Source organism: Leopardus geoffroyi, chromosome E2 (assembly GCF_018350155.1).
Source record: "Leopardus geoffroyi isolate Oge1 chromosome E2, O.geoffroyi_Oge1_pat1.0, whole genome shotgun sequence".
In the NCBI taxonomy this organism is placed as follows: domain Eukaryota; kingdom Metazoa; phylum Chordata; class Mammalia; order Carnivora; family Felidae; genus Leopardus; species Leopardus geoffroyi.
In genome coordinates, this window is record NC_059335.1 from 21,964,891 (window position 1) to 21,979,083 (window position 14,193).

Consider the following 14,193-nt stretch of genomic DNA (forward strand, 5'->3'; position numbering starts at 1 on the left):
TCCAGGACTCTTAACCTTTTCACTTGGCATAAATTGTGATCACCCAAATAAATACAGGCAAATCACATTAAAAACATATATATACGAAGCTCATTTATTCAAGACATTTTCCAACTCTGAAAAATACCTGGATCCTACCAAGAGAAAACATACACACACACACACACACACGCACACACACACACACACACACACACGCGCACGCGCACACAAGCTCAATTCAGAGCCGCACACATATCCATTTCTGTCTCTGTCGGCTGCCGGCAGGGGTGTTTTGATTCTTGATGGCCCTGATGACCTAATGGTCCCACCTCAGCCAGGTCAAAGGTTGAAGAAACCATTTTTCCTCCATTCCAAATCGGCAAAGCGAAGGTGAGACGTACGAGCCGATCGTAATGTGGTGTCGGGAATGTGTGAGCAATAATCAATTGCAAATTATATCTTACCAAGTTAAGAGTCCAAGGGAGGGGGCTGTGGCTGAATATTTTATCAAAGCAATTTAACAAGGATGCGAATGACCCTCAACCTGTAAAGAGAGGTCTTGCCTCATCTCGAGGAGCGGCGTGCGGTTCCTAGGTGGCACTTGACACCCGTTCCGCCATCTAGGGTGACCCAGGATTGGAAGAAGAAGAATCCTGTGGCTTCCAGAAGAAAGGATGCCCTCCGGGTAGTGGCATCCCCAGCGGGCCTTAGCCCCCAGGACTGCATCCTTCGTGGGACCTGAGTCACAGAGATGTGCCGTCCTCATACTCATGCCTACCTGGCCTACCGGGCCTCCCGTTCATAGCAGCTCGCTCACTCACTCCCGTTACAGAGAGATCAGGCCTCACGAGGGTGCTGGCACAACAGACCGGCCAGGGCCCAGCACGGGGAAGGGGACTGCGCGGCTCTCAGGCTTCAGAGCACAGGATTCTTCCTGGGTGCACATCTACCGATGCCGTCAGAGGCAGGGCTCCCATCTGTCTAACAGCAGGGCAGGGACACTGTGGCAGAACATACTCACCCACGCAGAGCAGCGTTAGTGGGCATAGGAGTCACATTTCAAAAGTCACGGGACTGCCCAGCAAGGGAAACCATCCACAAAATGAAAAGGCCACCTACCCAACGGGTGGCAATCAATACTTGCAAATCATATGTCTTAATAGGAATTAATACCCAAAATATATAAAGAACTCGTAAAGCTCAATAGAAAAAAAAAAAAACTAATCTGATTATAAAGGAGGATCCGAATAGACATTTTTTCAAAGAAGATCGAGAAGTATCCAACAGGTACGTGAAAATGTGGTTCAGGGGCGCCTGGGTGGCTCAGTCGGTTAAGCGTCCGACTTCGGCTCAGGTCATGATCTCGCGGTCCATGAGTTCGAGCCCTGCGTTGGGCTCTGTGCTGACAGCTCAGAGCCTGGAGCCTGTTTCAGATTCTGTGTCTCCCTCTTTCTCTGACCCTCCCCTGTTCATGCTCTGTTTCTCTGTCTCAAAAATAAATAAATGTTAAAAAAAAATTTTTTTAAAGCAAATGTGGTTCAGCATCACTAATCGTCAGGGAAATGCAAAACAGAAACCACAATGAGATATTACCTCACACCTGTTAGAGTGGCTGTTATTAAAAAGACAAGAAACAGCAAGTGTTGGCGAGGATGGGGACAAGAAGGAATGCCCATGCCCTGTTGGTGGGCCTGCCCAGGGGTGCAGCCACTGTGGAAGACAGTATGGACTTCCTTCCAAAAAATTTGAAACAGAAATATCATACAACCCAGTAACTTCATTTCTGAGCATTTGCCCAAAGAAAGCAAAAATGCTTATTCAAAAAGGTATGTGCACCCCCATGTCTACTGCAGCATTATTTACAGTAGCCAAGATATGGAAGCAACCCAAGTGTCCATTGATAGATGAATGGATAAAGAAAATGTGGGATGGATGGATGGATAGATAGAGAGATAGGTGAATGGATAAAGAAAATATGGTATATATATATATATATAATGGAATATTATTCAGCCATAAAAAAGAAGGGAATCTTACCATTTGTGACAATATGGATGAACCTAGAGAGTATTAGACTAAGTGAAATAAGTCAGATAAAGATAAATACCATATCATGTCACTTATATGTGGAATCTAAACAAAGCAAAAACTGAGCTCATATATACAGAGAATATACTGGCAGTTTCTAGAGGCAGGGGGTGGAGAGGTGGGCAAAAAGGGTGCTAAGGGTGAAAGTGTAGAAACTTCTAGTTATAAAACAGTCACGAAGATATAATGTACAGTATCTGTAATGACTGCAGGTAATAATAGTCTATTACATGCTTGAAATTTGATAACGGAGTAGATCTTAAAAATTCTTGTCACAAGACAAAAAAATTATAACTAGGTATGGGATAGATGTTAACCGGACTTATTGTGGTGATCATTTTGCAACATATACAAACATCAAATCATTATGTTGTATACCTGAAACTAATACAATGTTGTACGTCAATTATACCTAACAAAAATTTTTTTAAGGAAGTGTAGTGGGATGGAGATCTCTGTGCCAAGGAGACACTTATATAATAACTCACAAAGTTGAGAGTATAAGGGAGATTGGGAGGAAGTGGACGGGGTTGAGAGCAGAGACATGATATTGTGGTAACACATTCAGGACTATCTCATCAGATTCAGACATGTTACAATGGCTACTTGCCTAATACAAAGCAAAAGTGGAACAGAAAAATAGATAATTGGATGGATGGATAGATACATAGATAGATAGATAGATAGATAGATACTAGATAGATAATGGATGGATGAATGGATGGATGGATGGATGGATAAATAGGTAGGTAATGGATGGGTAGATGATAGATAGATAGATAGATAGATAAAGGGATGGATAGATAGACAGATAGAGGGATGGATAGATGATGGATAGATAGATAGAGGGATGGATAGATGATGGATAGATAGATAGAGGGATGGATAGATGATGGATAGATAGATAGATAGATAGATAGATAGGGGTAGTTATAGGTGCAGAGAGGCAGAAACACCAGGCGAAAGCCCCAGGGCAGACTCATGCTTTGCCCCTCTGTCTTGCTGATGCCTGCCTGGGTCCCCAGGGAAAAGGAAAGAACAGTTCTATAAGTCATTATGTTGAGACCTTTCCTGTACATAGCATATTCCAATTTACGAAGAGCTTTCACTTATACTAACTGCTGGTTCTCACAACAATGCCCCCAGAGGAAGAAGAGAGTGAGCAGGTGGGAAGCTCATGTCCTTCACACATGAGACAGCAAGACCTGGGAGCATGAAGGAGCCATTGCAAGGTCACAGTCACGGTCGGGTCTAGAACCCAAATGGGAATGGAGGACAAGGTCAGCATGTGATATGCCTAAAGGAACTGGATGTATCCCAGGATGTGGAAAGGCATGATTTCTGAGAATGGCTGAGAGGTGATGTCCTTTGTAGAGGTGGGATGGAACTCACCCAGGTGATGGAGAGCCTGCCACCGGGTCTCTGCTTGTCACTTCTGGGCCACCACTGCACCTGCGCCAGGACTACACTAGGGAGCCAGCCTGAGCTCAGGGAGACTCAGGGTTGGCGGTCACTCTGTGAGTAGGCACAACATGAAACTGAAGTCAAGGTCAGCCTTCAGCTACAGCGTGAGGCCACTTGGAGGCCAACATACTTGTTAGTCTACACCTGACGTAGAAGCTATTTTGTAGCCTATGGCTCAGAAGGGAAAACAATTCAAGAATCAAGTCTTCAGCCATAGCTCATCAAGGACTCATGTTCTCCACGGCACTCGCCCACCAGTACACCATTCAGGGAGCTTGTGCCCAGGTGAAGGGAACAGAGAAGGACCCCCGGCTCTCCACCTGATGAATGGCTGTGAGAATTCAAACCGATAATCCTTGTAAAACTCAGCAAAGGGCCGGACAGATGCTCGTGGCTGCGAGGTTATTTCTGGCTCTCTCCACCTTCTCAGCCAGTCCAACAGCAGGGGGACAGTGCCTGTCAAGATGACGGGTGGGTGAAAAGTCCTAGGGGCCCCTCCACAATTGCGTTTCCTCCTTGCAAACACAGAGGTTGCCCCCCTGCTGAGGACATCAGACCTGAGGATATCCCTCCCAGTGTGTTCTCCTTGGATGCTCTCCTGACCCAGTTACGGACATTTTCAAGGTCAAGTGAACCAGCACTGGGGGAGTCCTACTTTGCCCGTCACGAAGCTACCATCTTCACAGCTGCCTCGGTCCCGGCTGCACCTGCCCGGGCCCTGCCAGGAGCCCATGGTGTGGGGAACAGCCTTACCTTTGGGCTCTAATTACTCTTGATTTCAGCGTCTGCTGAGCGATCGCTCATCTTTCTCTCAGCCCCCGTTTTTCCCAGAGCATTTTCTTGATGTTATTAGAGCTGTCTATAAAATATGAATCCCAAGTCCGTGATAGTCATAAAAGCCATAAAATTCTATGTCTGCCACGAAAATATTACATGATTTAGTTTTGTGTGAAGTACATATCGAATCTCATACAGGAATAGGAGTTTGGCTCTTCAATACCACGAACTTTCAATAAGGCATACTTTGCCTTAAATTGCTATTATTTTAAGTTTCTTTCTTCATTTTACAGTAGCTCTCATTTCAAAATAGGATCAGAAAATAGACCTTGTCTATTTATATGTTAAAGTTAATACTTCCTGTATCGTCAATTTTTCTCCCTTTTTTATGGTGTTCATTTTTGTTTCATATATGACAAGGTTTGCACATTTGATTTGTTTTGTTCTACGCCAAATGCCTTTGGAGAAATATCAGGTGATTAACCAAACCCTCCAACAACGGGTCGGATACGACCATCTCCCGGGTCACGGAGCGGGTCTGCATAAATCCACACAAGGAAACGCGTGGCTGGAACAAAGGGGGAAGAACTGACTCTGGATGGGGCGGAAGGGGAGGAACAAGTACTGAGAATATCTCTTTCCTTTTCCCCAAACCTATAAGTTGACCCACAAGGATTTGCCAAGTTTCCAGGGTCTGGTAGTCAGCTAAACCTTGTTGGGGACACACAGAAAGAAGATCATGAGTGAGTTGAGATTTACATACATGAACCCATTGAAGAACCACCCGAGGCAGGGCCAGGCTGTGTGACTCATACTGCATGTGTTGGGGGGATGCAAATGGAGACCTGGGTTTATTCTGCTGCAGAATCGGGAGTTTGCGTTGCCCTGGACGGGCACGGGGAATTTACAGAGGCAGAGGGACGATGACGACAGGACCAGGCAGAGGAGGCTGGGCTTAACAGAGGAGCGGCTAGTGGGACCCCGAGTGGGGTGAAGGACGGATAGTGTCCAGGTGGGCAGTGGCAGAACCCAAGCCCAACTCAGTCCCCAATTCGCCATCTCGCCAGCCCCTCTGCCCCCCAAAGACCCACACTGCGTTTCAACCGATACCCAGGGTGAAGGGAAGATTGATTTTCAGCCTGGAGGATACGTGTGACATTTGGAATGAGTTGAAGCTGATCTAAGAGATTTTCATTTCAAAAGATATCTGATATGATGTGTCGATGGGGTGTTTCACACACCTCATCAGAGTTCAAAGACTGTAGCCAGGAGAATGGTGTTTCCAAGGTGGAAAGCAGATGTGTAGAACTGGAGGAGGAGGGGGTCTTGGCCTCTTCAGACTTGGCCCACCCGCCACCTGACATACCATGGAGACAAAGCCATGTGTTTGATCCAGGCAGCCCTTGGGTCTGCAGCATCTTGGCATGGGTACAAACGACACATTTTTTTTTTTTTTGTATCCAGTTCCGGCTACCATTTTTTCACATCCCCGGTCCCTTCCTGAGGCACCTACAGGGCACAGCGTCATTCATCCAGAGGCCACTGAGGGCCCCGATAAGGTAACTGAGGAGAAATCACCTAGCCTGGGTGAGCACCCACTACTCTGCACCCCCCCCCCTCGCCCCAGCCAGAGCACCTGAGCCCTTGTCTGGGTTCCCCGTAAGGCATAACCTGGAGAGAAACTCATGCGCTGCCATCTGGTTAGGGAGTTCAAATCCAGGAAGCTGAAGTGAGGACCGAGGGGACGGAGGCAAGCAGGGAGGGGAAGGGCAGCATAAGTATGGATCAGCCAGGTGGTTCCCTCCGAGGACATCTGATTACCAAATCTCATAGGCCGGTCACCTGAGAAACCACACAAAACCACAGCTCGAGACAGTCCATCTGCGGGGGTAGGTGACAAGAACCGAAAAAATCATCCACTCGGTGGCCCGAGATTTGCTCCACCCAACATCACGTGTCCCATCCTCCTGGGCTGTGCAGACGTGGGCATTGAGTGAGTCCCAAGGAACCTCACGACTTGGAACAAACCGGGAGTCACTGGCGTGGAGGTCAGAGGCCCGTGCAGCTGTGAGGTGAGGAGGGGCCTCTCGGAGCTGCCCCAGGAGCAGCAGCCAACAGCACAGCCCGCGAGGCTAGGACGATTTGAAACGCTGCCTGGGGTGTCTGAAATTGGCCCTTGGGTCTGGGAGAGCCTTCTCTGCATCCACTCGCCCCAGTCTAGATTTTCATGGCTGCTGGCGCACGCGAGTGTCACCTTACAGATCCCTCTCGTGAGTTCACGGTGGAGGCCACGTCTCCCCCGGGGCCATCCTGCCTGGCAGGGTGCATCAAAGGAGCTGTGGGTGTGAAGTATCTGGGAGCAGTTTTCAGAGTCCCCAGGCCCTGCGCTTCAGGGAACAGGCAGCCAAGACGACATTTGCTTGGAGCAGAGAAAGAGTCTCCAGGAAGCCTCCCGGCTGGCCCTGGATAGCAGCCTCTCTGGAATGCAAGAGAAAAATTCCATCTCGCAACCATCCCGACGAGAATGTAAAAACGTCTACCAAATCAGTCCCACGAGTTGAACAAATAAATCCTAGTATTACGTTGAAAAATCATATACCATCAAATAGCCGGCTTTGTGTTGTGCACACAAGAACCAAGTGGCTTTTGAGGTTCTTGGCAAAACCGAATAATGCCACCACTTTGACTGACATAACAAAAATAACAAGGCGATGAAGTAAAGTACGTTTAAATGGCAGAAAGGAACTGAGACTGAGGGAGAAAAGCCACGCGTTTCTAGGCTGATGTTTTCCGAAGCGCCTTTCTGGAGTGACTGGCGGCTGGAAGGACAAAGGGTGGGAGGCATCTGGAAAAATATGAAGTTTTGTGAAAGAAAATCAATCAAGAAAGATACACAAACCTGATTAGGAAAAGAAAAAATGTATGTGGTAATATATAGAGCAGCCTGTGAACGGGTGGCTGGTTCCTACAAGATTAGAGAAAATAACCCGAGGTTAGGGTTTCTTTCGCCTTCCACTCCGTGTGTAGAGTCACCCACCTGGCTCCATCCCCCTGGCTCCAAGCAATTTGCTGAGAAAGAATATTTCTGCTGCTAAATGATCTCGCTCCCCAGTGGCTCCTGCGGCCACTAGCTCTGAGACAAACGACCTCGCTGGAGGACGGATGGGTGGCCGCCTTGGTGTTCAAGGGCCCTCACACAGCGCCCACGCCAAAGCCCGCCGTCTGCGCCTGGGGCGTTGGGAAGGGCTGTGGCTGGGAATGGAAAGGCAAGGCAAGAATAAAAGGTTCCAGGACCACGAAGCCCTCGTTGGCAGAGGAGGCCTGCCTTCGGTCCGAGCCGGGGAGCGGATGTCTGGGTCAATGCATCTCGCTGCTTAGCTTTGAAGGTGCCGGCAAAATAGCCCGCCAGGCCAAAAGGACAGCGCAGGGGCCGACGGCGCAGGGTGCCGGCTTATAGGAAACCTGAGGCTGGTTGGTGACCCTCAGGCCCGAAGTGCGGGAAAGGGGAGCAGACAGCAAGCCCCCGGCACCAAGCCCCCACCGCGAGGTTAACAGAGCACAGCCGCTGGGAAAATGTTCCTGACGCGATGGTCCCTGCCATTACAAGAACCACCTGCTTCCAGATTCCAAGTGGCTGAGTGACCAGGCACCGGCAGGTGTGCGTGGGGTCCAGCTCATTCTTCTCTCTGCCGCTGATGAAGCCTCTTCTGCTTTTACTCTCGGCTCAGCCGGATTCCCTGGCCCTTTCGCTCAAGAGTCGGATATTTTGATATCCAAATTCAACGAACAATAGGCACAGATGTGGGAGATTAACAAAAGATGTTGACTTTTGCCTTTGTTCAGCCAAACACTGGAACACATTTCCTCCTTCATTTCCTCTTTGTACTCATTATCGTGTAGAGGAAGTAATCTGGTGGTTTGGTTTTGGTAACCTGTTTATTGCTAAACTTGTGTTGTTCTGCCCGGCGCTAACCCCCTGGGGGCCTGGCTAGTAATTACCCTGGTGGGAAGGTGGCCGCCGTCCCCAGCCCCAGACCGGCTGGTGCAATGCAGTGTCAACATAGACACAGGAGCTGAACAGCTGTCTCTTACTCTCGCAGCAAATTAAATGCATGTTAAAAGATTATCTCCTGCATTTATCATAACAAGATTTTGCATTTATGTCTTTCTTTCTTTTTAAATAGGAATAAAGATCTCATATACATTTTCTAATTTATTATCTAGTATTTATTATAGGAAGAGAGTTTTGTCTAATCTCAACTCGTTAAAATCACATATTATTCACAATAACCCACCACTGAAGGCTCATCATGGTAGCAAGAAAAAATAAAAAAGTGTTTTTAAAATGAAACTTCATTTGAAGCATTTCTCTTTGGAGACAGTCCAACGTGTTAAAGAAAGGAGTGGAACGTGTGTAATAAAATACCTTGGCAAAGAAAATTTGTTGGAAGAAAGGAAGAAAGGAAGGGAGGGAGGGAGGAAGGAAGGAAGGAAGAAAGGGAGAAAAATGGAAGGAAGGAAAGAAGGAAGGAAGAGAGAGAGAGAAAGAGAAAAAATGGAAGGAAGGAAGGAAGGAAGGAAGGAAGGAAGGAAAGAAGCAAGAAAAATAAATATCAAGGAGAATTCAAATACTTTACAAGAAATAAAGTAGGAATTCTGTGGCCCAATAAAGAAAGAGAAGGGGAAAAAATCAGGCCAAGAACTTCCCCACTTTCTCTCTTGTTTTTAAGCATGATCTCTAACTCACACGTGTCTTGTTATCCGAGTGAAGCAGTTCTTTGCCTCCCTCGTGTTCCAGCCAGAACTGATTTTCAGATCATTATTATATGCACAAAGAGGCGACAGCGTGGCATGTGTAATTCTCATGAATGTCACCCCATCCACAGCAGGCCATCGGAGCGAGGTTATGAATACTCGGTTTGCTGAGTGAGATGATCCTGGCATCAGCTCTGTGGCATTTTCCACATGTTTAGCCTGAAAGAAGACATTTGTTTGGACTATATGCTTCTGTGTACTTTTTTAATGCAATAAAATTGACAGATGACTCCTTTTTGCAACAGGTTTGGAGAAGGAAAATGTGGTGACTTTACCCTCCCCTTTCTTCTTGATGGCTGTTTAGACAGCAGTCTTAAAAAATCACTAGTCACTAAAATCCCTCATGCCCATTTCATATTGTGTTGATTCATATTAAATTCATGACAACAAAAAAGCAACTTGAGGCACTTTTGGAAATGACCGCTCTTTAGTGTGCCTCCCCATCCTCCGGGCTCGGTGGGCCCAGCGCCCATAAAGCTGCCTGCTGTCTTGTGTCATGAAAAGAAACAGCTTTGCCTGGGAATGCCATTACTGTGTAATGAGGCATGCAGCAAAATATACCTTCAGCAGCCACTTGATGAAGGCTTGCTGACACACCAGACCAGACAGAAATGTTTTTTTGTATGTTCTTCCTTATTTTGTCCATCAATCACATCATTAGTCAAAGCAGACAAGCCTGTCAGCCGGGCCCAGATGCGGAGTGGCAGGCGATCAGCGGACAGGTGTTCCGGCTCCCCCAAAACGAAATCCTGAAATGAGAAAGGAACCAAGACCTTGTTTCAAGGGCTGGAATGTCAACGAGAGAGAAAAGACACGGAGGGGAGGAGTTCGGAAGCCGGGCTTCCGAGGAGCTGACCGGCGGCGTGGCCCCCTGGAACTGCCCGGCTGAGCCGCTACAGCGAGAACAAAGCCCATTCATTTCCTGTGGCCAGTGAAGTATTCAGATATAATATTCAAAGGCCATAAATGAAAGAAGGTTCCCTCATGACCCTCCCTGGTGTCCCAAATGCATAAATTTGGGTTGGGTAGTTCAGATGCCCTAGGGCCACCCAGACTCCTGGGGCTGCCTCCCTGGGGCTGGCTGGGAAAACACAGGCTCCGCCCAGCCAGCATGCACAGTAGCATCGCTCATTTCCAGGGACTTCAGCCTCCCCTCTGCTGGCAGCCACCCCTCCTCCCCAGCACATTCTAGAGTGTCTTCCTTTGGGGCATTGTTTTTGCAATGCTTTCTGTCTGGAACTTAACAGGTTAATGAAACTAACCATATGGAGTCATCCTCAATGGTTAATTTCCAGCTTTTCAAGCAAGCCCCCAAATGAATTTGCGTAATGAGCTCCTTGCTCAGTCACCCCCTAGTTACCAAGAAGGACTAGCTAATCAAGCCCCCACCCGCTCTGGCCTTTTCAGCCACGGTGGCCAACGTGATACTTTGTGAAGGTCCAGCTGAATTGTGGTTTTAGCATGCACCATTTTTGGTGTTTGGTGTTTGTTTTTGGTGTTTCATTTTTAGAATAGACATTGCTTTGTAAAACTGTTTTAGATTTACGAAAGAAAGAAAGAAAGAAAGAAAGAAAGAAAGAAAGAAAGAAAGAGAAAGAAAGAAAAGGAAAGAAAGGGAAAGAAAAGAAAAATTAAGAAGGTAAAACCAAATTCTCATTCATGCAGTTTCCCTTATGATTAAATCTTAAATGAGTGTGGTCCATTTGTTGCTCTCAGTGAACATCATCATTGTATGTATCAGTGTATCAATACATCATCATTGACTATCCATGCTTTATTCAGATTTTGTTAGCGTTTTACCTAATGTCCTTTGTCTGTTCCGGGACCCCATCCAGGACCCCACATTACATTCAATTGTCACGTCTCCTTTGGCTCTGAGTTGTGGCAATTTCTCAAACTTTCCTTGATTTTGATGACCTTGACAGTTTTGAGGAGTAGTACATGTGCCATTTTTGATAAGTCATTTTTTTAAAATTTAGACTATGTGTGCGCACAACATCTTTTACACTTCAATAAATAATAGTGCTGAAAGGGGGGAGGGGGAGCCTTAGGAGGGGCGGAAGGGAAGGAATTAGGCCCACGGAAAGGTCAGAAGTCTTTATACAGCACCAGGGAGAAGACGCCGACACTCCAATCTTTCCCAGCGTTGACCTTTCCGAAGATGTGCTGAGCAGGAAGGGGGTGATACCTGATACAAGATTCAAACCCACACTCCCACCTTTAAGCGAGAATTAAATCCGCAGATATTTCCTCTGGGGTTTCCAAAAGGGAAGCAAGCACATCATTAATCTAACCAGCCATCGGATGCCACCATGGCCTGGTGTCGTGTATCTGGACTGATGTTTGGGTGAGCGGGGGCTGCGACGACGTCAGGTTAGGGTGACGTGACAGTGCAATAGGGCCGTGGGCCCAGGAGGACCAGGCCTGTGGCCCGTGTGGGGGCCTGACATCGCCCAGCCTCCCAGGTCGGGGACAGAAGGTGGCACATAAACCCATCCCTTTGCCGATGCTTCTCAGGCCCTGTCTTCCGCTCCGCGGTTCCCTGTTTCTTGCCTCTTGCCTTTTCTATCCTTCTCCACAATCTCAGAGGAGCCAGGGAAGGAAGAGGCGATCGGTTTGGGAGATGTGTGGTCACTTTTGCTGATTAAGAAAGACCGTTCACTTCTTTCCTGTGTCTCGGGGTCTTAGCCGGGGAAGAAATAGCGTCTCTTAAAGGGCCTACGATTGCCAAGGCAGCAAAATGCACACCAGCTTAGTGCCCACTGCATCCCACCAAGAGCCCGATGCCACACATAAGTGATGTTGTTCAATTACACTTTACAATTCATCCTTGCAAGTACCCCAGCTTTTTCCAGCTCATACACATGTTTTATGAGCCTGCCTTTCACCCAGAAGGTCTACAGAAAGTAAAATAAATGAATCCAACACTCGATTCAGCCTGGATCATCTGACATTTATTCTTAGATGGGACAAGTGACAATTTGAAAGCTATTCTCACACTGTAGGAACTTCCAAGCCTCATGTGCAGTATATAATCAGTCAATCAATCAATCTTATGGAGCACCCACTGGGTGCTAGTCCTAGTAGAAAGACCGGTCCCTGCCCTCAGTGACCTTCAGATAGTTAGAGAAACCGGACCGCATTTTTCCCTTTTTGACTGTTGATTAGATAGGAAATTTCCCCTGATGCAGTGGCAGTCAACCCAGAGAGGGTAATAGCATAAGGTATGAGAAAGAGAAAGAGAAAGAGAAAGAGAGAGAGAGAGAGAGAATACAGATGTGCAGAGAGAGGCTGAAATGAATACAAGACCAGAGGTCCCAGAGAAAAGGCAGCTCTATTTCCGGATTCCACCCCTCCTGCTGTCCAGGGACATTTCCTACCCATGTTTTCAGAGAAATACCCTACAACCTTCCATAACCTCCATTTTTGCTTAAGCAAGTCCGGGGAGGGATATGTTTTCTGTCTCAAATGTCCCTTACTAAGACCACATCTACCAAATGGGCCGTAAGTGCAAGAGAATGTTCTCTAAGTCAGAGCAAGGAGCAACAGTAGGGAAGATACATCAGAGAGGAGGCCAGAGAGCTTGTAAGTGTTTTATTTTTTTTTTTATATATTTTTATTTTTTTTTGAGACAGAGAGAGACAGAGCATGAGCAGGGGAGGGGCAGAGAGAGAGGGAGACACAGAATCCAAAGCAGGCTCCAGGCTCTGAGCTGTCAGCACAGAGCCCGACGCGGGGCTGGAACTCACAGACTGTGAGATCATGACCTGAGCTGAAGTCGGACGCTTAACCAACTGAGCCACCCAGGTGCCCCTTGTAAGTGTTTTAAAGACTCAGATAATTAGAAAAGAACAGGTTACTTCACATTCAGAACACCAAGAATAAACGGGAAATCAGTTGAGTGGTTTGTGCCTTCCAAAGATACTGCAGGAAATACGGTAAAAAATGTGTAAAATCAAAGAGATGCACTGAGTATCTCAGCTTCTTCACTTGGACATGGAAAAGTCTCCTGGTTCTCCCAAACCCTGCATTCAGGCACCTGCCATTCTGCAGATCCCCTGTAGATGCATTCCCTAGGCACCTCATTGCCTGTCCACCTTGGCCCTCAGCACAAGGTCAGAGGTGTGAGGTAGCAGCAGACCGTATCCTCAAGGACAACTTCACTCTGCCCTTCCCCCCAAAAGAAAAGATTTGGGGAAAAAGGTTTATTTTCAATAAAATCTTACATTAATGATGCTAATATAAGAAAGCATATAGTTCTTATAGACAAGTTGTGTGTGTGTGTGTGTGCACGCGCGCACGAGTTGTTTTGTGGAGGTGTATAAGAACTTGAAAACCTCCAGCTGTACAAGTTCACTGGACCAGAACCCAGAACATTCCTCCGCTTTTAGAAGCACCTCTTGATGTGCTTTGGAGGCAAAATCATGCTCTCAGATTGTTTGGGTCTTCCTTCCCAGTGCCTTGAGCTAGACCATGGGAACAGGCCCAATGGTTCAAGTACCAGCCCTCAGACTAATACCATAATGGCCATCATTTACTGGGTCTTATAAAAGGCCAGGTATTGCTGGCCCCTTCTGAATGCTACCATCTGAACACTAGCCATGCAAAGTGGGAATTATTATCCCCACTTTCATAAGAGACTGAGAAAGGCTACATGATTTACAGGAGCCCAAGACTCTGCGAGGGGTGATGTCTAGATGCGCTGTTGGTCTCAAGGGGCCTCTGACTGCCGTGACATCATGCTGTGCACCTGAATGTTCAAGAGCAATGGGCAGAATTCACGCATCCAAGACCATGGGATTTAGAGAGTCTAGCACCGCAGCTCATCAGTTTATAAATGCCTTATTATTGAGCTTTTGCAGGAAGTTTCAGTGTAGCAAGGTATATTTCTATTTATACTGGGAGCAAATAGAAAGACTTACTATTGCTCAATAAGTGGAGAGGAAAATTGAGGGAAGACTCAGATAGGTGTTAGGGTCAGAAATATGGTTTCATTCATTCTGCTGACCGAGCTCATTATGAAGCGTGACTGCTAGGATCGCCAAGCCACTGAAGAAAATGGGAAAA

The 14,193-nt window shown here is 47.1% G+C and overlaps 1 long non-coding RNA gene across 1 annotated transcript in view; it reads right to left on the reverse strand.

Moving 5' to 3' along the window:
- Nucleotides 1-8,533: 8,533 nt before the first annotated feature.
- The window catches only part of LOC123579075, a 117,666-nt gene continuing 112,006 nt past the window's right edge, over nt 8,534-14,193 (reverse strand). Inside the window, exons 2-3 of the long non-coding RNA XR_006702613.1 lie at nt 9,688-9,875; nt 8,534-9,285 (exon numbers count right to left, since the gene is read on the reverse strand). This is a non-coding gene — a long non-coding RNA (uncharacterized LOC123579075). The remainder of the gene's footprint in view (nt 9,286-9,687; nt 9,876-14,193) is intronic.